We start from the raw sequence: 5626 nt of genomic DNA on the forward strand, positions 1-5626 counted from the left end.
AAATGTAAAAATCCATCTCCTAACGATGGCATAATTGGATCCTGTGCTGATGAAGGCAGTCGGCAGCCTCCTGAGTTAATCAGCCTCCAATCCCCAAACCGGCATATAACAAGCGAGAGCACTCGCTCTCCTCCCATTGGTCGATAGGTTGAAGCACCAATTAATCTGATTATGCCGTGGGGTGAGGGCCATATATCTCTCGGAACCTGAACTCTTGGAACCAATTTCGTTAATCAGAAGCGGGTAATCTCACTACCCAGGATCCGTGTTCGACGTTGCAGATATTAAAGCGTTCTTTGCTTTGAGGTATTTTATAAGAAGGTCTTGCATTTCTATAGCGCCTGTAACAACCACCGCTTTACAGCCGATGAAGTACTTTTCGGAGTGCAGTCACTGTTGTAATAGTAGTAGTATTAGGCAGTCCCTCGAAGCGAGGATGACTTGCTTCCACTCCAAAAAGGGGATGAGTTCACAGGTGTTTCAATGAAGGATCTAATATTCCGGATCCCGAACTACATCCTGAAGGGTGGAAGATGCCTGTGGGTGGATTGTTTTAACGTGGGGTGACCGTTGCACACCAGCCACCACACGGGGCTTGACAGAGCGAGGTCCTGGTCCAGTGGCAAGGGTTGAACCAGGACGACTGGAGACCTGCTCTGCTGCACGGACCCAGTGCGCTCTGTTGTAATGTGGGAAAAGCGGCAGCCAATTTGCGCACAGCAAGCTCCCACAAACAGCAATGTGATAATGACCGGATAATCAGGGTGGGGAGAGGAACTGAAATGGTAACAGGCTGCCTTCAAGGCAATCGATGGTAAATTGGTGAACGTAGGATTTTTGAGGATAATGTTTTGACTATAGTCTTTGGCCAACCCCCAGAGGTCACCTGACACACTCCTCTCTGTCAGGCATGCGGACTGAACGGAGGTGCTCCGCAAAGCAGGTACCCAATCTACGCTCAGTCTCCCCAATGTACAGGAGACCACATCGTGAGCAGCGAATACAGTATACTACATTGCAAGGCCTTTTGGCTAAGATCAAGTCTGTTCTTATCAGTTTAATATCCCCTATGGGGACCTGATATTAAATTGTTTTTTGGACAGGGAGCTGGATCAGGGGCTTGCCCCGTCCACTCCATGCACCGACCTGGTATTGCAATGTTTCCAGGAACGGTGCAACTTCACCTCTCGGCCTTTTGGCCTAAGATCAAATATATTGGCGCAAAGTGATCTTTGGCGTTAGAGTTGATCTGGAAAGAAATTGGACATAAATAAAATTTTAAAAAATATTACATTGCAAGGTGTACAAGTAAATCGCTGTTTCACCTGGAAGGAGTATTTGGGGCCCTTGACAGTGGGAAGGGAGGGGGTAAAAGGGCAGGTGTTACATCTCCTGCGCTCACACAGGAAGGTGCCGTGGGAGGGGGAGGGGGTGACTGCGGAATGGACCAGGGTGTCGCGGAGGGAGCGGTCCCTTCGGAACGCTGAGAGGGGAGGGGAGGGGAGGGGAAGGTGTGATTGGTGGTGGGATCACGCTGGAGGTGCTGGAAATGGCGGAGGATGATCCGTGGAACGTGGAGGCTGGTGGGGTGAAAGGTGAGGACAAGGGGAACCCTGTCATGGTTCTGGGAGGGAGGGGCAGGGGAGAGAGCAGAGATGCGGGAAATAGAATGGGCACGGTCGAGGGCCATGCTAACCACGGCGGAGGGAAATCCTCGGCCGAGGAAAAGGGAAGACCTGTCAGAGGCACTGATGTGAAAGGTGGCGTCGTCAGAGCAGATGCGACAGAGAGGGAGAAACTGGGAAAATGGAATGGAATCCTTACAGGAAGCCGCTGGGAGAAAGTATAATCCAGATAGCTGTGAGAATCAGTGGGCCGAGAGTAGACATTACAAAAGTTAATCTCCGTTACTTCTGGTGATGTGAGTCGCCCTCTTGTGGAGCAGAGATGAATATCATCACTTGCATTTATTTTCAGCTGGAGCATCGAAGCAGGAGAAGGCCGTTCAGCCCCTCGAGCATGTTACACAGGAACAGGAGGCCATTCAGCCCCTCGAACCTGTTACACAGGAACAGGAGGCCATTCAGCCCCTCGAGCCTGTTACACAGGAACAGGAGGAGGCCCATTCAGCCCCTCGAGTCTGTTACACAGGAACAGGAGGAGGCCATTCAGCCCCTCGAGCCTGTTACACAGGAACAGGAGGAGGCCCATTCAGCCCCTCGAGCATGTTACACAGGAACAGGAGGCCATTCAGCCCCTCGAGCCTGTTACACAGGAACAGGAGGAGGCCCATTCAGCCCCTCGAGCCTGTTACACAGGAACAGGAGGCCCATTCAGCCCCTCGAGTCTGTTACACAGGAACAGGAGGAGGCCCATTCAGCCCCTCGAGCCTGTTACACAGGAACAGGAGGAGGCCATTCAGCCCCTCGAGCCTGTTACACAGGAACAGGAGGTGGCCCATTCAGCCCCTCGAGCCTGTTACACAGGAACAGGAGGAGGCCGTTCAGCCCCTCGAGCCTGTTACACAGGAACAGGAGGAGGCCCATTCAGTCCCTCGAGCCTGTTACACAGGAACAGGAGGAGGCCCATTCAGCCCCTCGAGCCTGTTACACAGGAACAGGAGGAGGCCCATTCAGCCCCTCGAGCCTGTTACACAGGAACAGGAGGCCCATTCAGCCCCCTCGAGCCTGTTACACAGGAACAGGAGGAGGCCCATTCAGCCCCTCGAGCCTGTTACACAGGAACAGGAGGAGGCCCATTCAGCCCCTCGAGCCTGTTACACAGGAACAGGAGGAGGCCCATTCAGCCCCTCGAGCCTGTGACACAGGAACAGGAGGCCATTCAGCCCCTCGAGCCTGTTACACAGGAACAGGAGGAGGCCCATTCAGCCCCTCGAGCCCGTTCCGCCATTTGATGAGATCACGGCTGATCTGTATCCTAACTCCTCTCACCCGCCTTGGTTCCACAACCCTTTAAGGTGATTGGCAGAAGAACCAAAGGCGACACGAGGCAAAACGTTTTTACGCAGCGAGTGGTTAGGATCTGGAATGCGCTGCCTGAGAGGTCGTTGGAGGCAGACTCAACCGTGGCTTTCAAAAGGGAGCTGGATTCGTACCTGAAGGAAAAATATTAGCCGGGCTACGGGGAAAGGGCGGGGGAGGGGTACTGGCTGAGGTGCTCCTGCAGAGAGCCGGCACGGGTTCGATGGGCCGAATGGCCTCCTTCTGTGCTGTAACCGTTCGATGATTCTAATACCCTTGGCTAGCAAAAGTTTATCGATCTCAGATATTAAGTGATTAATTGAGCGGCTATCTGCTGTTTGTGTGGGAGACAGTTCTGCATTTCTCGCACCCATTGTGTGAAGACGTGTTTCCTAACTCCTCTGCTGAATGGCACAACTCTGATTTTTAAGGTGATGTCCCCCTTGTCCTGGACTTCCCCCCCCCCCCACCACCAGCGGAAAACGTTTCTCACTATCTACTCCATCAATTCCTTTCAAACTCCTAAAAACCTCAATCAGTTCACCCCTTAACCTTCTGTATTCCAGGGAACACACGCCTAGTTTATGTAATCTCCTCTCGTAGTTTAATCCTTGGAGCCCTGGTAACATTCGGGGAATCTGCCCTGTGCTCCTTCCCAGGCCAATATATCCTTTGTAAGGTGCGTTCAGGGCTGGGTTAACCCAGAGGCTAATAGGCCTTAGGCCCTCATATTTTTTAGGCCTGTGACTTCAGGCCCTGATTTTTATATCATTAGCCCAGCGGCCCAGTGGAACGTTTCATGGCCTTCATAATCATCACGAACCACACAGGGGGAGGAACTTGCCTTGTACATACCTGACATTCTCGCCGAAAATGATATTGACCTCGGTCTTTGTCGTGGCTGGAGCTACGATACTGCCTCCAATATGAGTGGTAAATATTCAGGCAAAGATAAAAGAGCAGAACGTTTTGGATTGATTATATACCACACGCAGCACACTCACTAAATCTTGTTGGCCAGTCTGCGGTGGGCTGTTGCCTTGAAGCAGTTTGATATGTTGGACTTGTCCAAGAATTATATAATTTTTTCACCGCATCAACCAGTCGTTGGGAGATTTTTACAGATTCACTAGCGAAGGGATGTCACGTGCCCAAATCACTCGCCGGGACATGCTGGGGTGCCCAACACTGAAGCTTTAAAGGTACTCACTCTGGGATATTGCAACATCCTCGAGTCCCGAGGGAGAGAATCAAAGATGATGAATCTCAAAAGCCACGAGAAAAGATGTAAAGATACTGAGCGATGTAATGCATAACTTGGAGACTGGTATTTTGTGTAAAATCTGGAGTGACCATCATCATCATCGGCAGTCCCTCGGAATCGAGGAAGACTCGCTTCTTTGAGTTCTTTGGTGGCTGAACAGTCCAATACGAGAGCCACAGTTCCTTGTCACAGGTGGGACAGACAGTGGTTGAGGGAAGGGGAGGGTGGGACTGGTTTATCGCACGCTCCTTCCGCTGCCTGCGCTTGACCTCTTCAGGCTCTCGGCGACGAGACTCGAGGTGCTCAGCGCCCTCCCAGATGCACTTCCTCCACTAAGGGCAGACTGGTCTTTGGCCCAGGGACTCCCAGGTGTCGGTGGGGATGTTGCACTTTATCAGGGAGGCTTTGAGGGTGTCCTTGTAACGTTTCCTCTGCCCACCTTTGGCTCGTTTGCCGTGAAGGAGTTCCGAGTAGAGCGCTTGCTTTGGGAGTCTCGTGTCCGGCATGTAAACCATGCGGCCTGCCCAGCAACTGATAGACTTCAACCATTCAACAGATGTAATCTAAGTTTGCAAAGTGCCCAAATAGACCTTTCCACTGCTGTGAACTTACTGAGGAGTCTTGGAACTGCTCTTCAACAAACGCGGGACAACTTTGGATTAGTTCGAGGCTCAGGGGTTGCAATGACAGCGAACCAGGAGTATAAATCAGCCAAACACCACAAAAGACAAAAGACACGTGATGGACGCAATGCCACACACATTCAGCGACAAGGATGGCTTCAGAGTTAATACAGTCCTCACAATCATTGACAAACTGAAGAGTGCGTTAGAATATCCAATCAAGGCCTATAGTGAGGCCTCACCTGGAGTATTGTGTTCAGTTTTGGTCTCCTAATCTGAGGAAGGACGTTCTTGCTATTGAGGGAATGCAGCGAAGGTTCACCAGACTGATTCCCGGGATGGCTGGACTGACATATGAGGAGAGACTGGATTGACTGGGCCTGTATTCACTGGAATTTAGAAGGATGAGAGGGGATCTCATAGAAACATATAAAATTCTGACGGGATTGGACAGGTTAGATGCAGGAAGAATGTTCCCGATGTTGGGGAAGTCCAGAACCAGGGGACACAGTCTAAGGATAAGAGGTAAGCCACTTAGGACTGAGATGAGGAGAAACTTCTTCACTCAGAGAATTGGGAACCTGTGGAATTCTCTATCACAGAAAGTTGTTGAGGCCAGTTCGTTCGATATATTCAACAGGGAGTTAGATATGGCCCTTACGGCTAAAAGGATCAAGGGGTATGGAGAGAAAGCAGGAAAGGGGTACTGAGGTGAATGATCAGCCATGATCATATTGAATGGTGGTGCAGGCTCGAAG

At 51.2% G+C, this 5626-nt stretch overlaps 1 pseudogene; it reads left to right on the forward strand.

Moving 5' to 3' along the window:
- Positions 1 to 1010: 1010 nt before the first annotated feature.
- LOC139239264 (U2 spliceosomal RNA) lies at positions 1011 to 1183 on the forward strand (annotated as a pseudogene).
- The last annotated feature ends 4443 nt before the right edge of the window (positions 1184 to 5626 follow it).

The sequence above is a fragment of the Pristiophorus japonicus genome, chromosome 26, assembly GCF_044704955.1.
Source record: "Pristiophorus japonicus isolate sPriJap1 chromosome 26, sPriJap1.hap1, whole genome shotgun sequence".
NCBI classification, from domain to species: Eukaryota; Metazoa; Chordata; class Chondrichthyes; family Pristiophoridae; genus Pristiophorus; species Pristiophorus japonicus.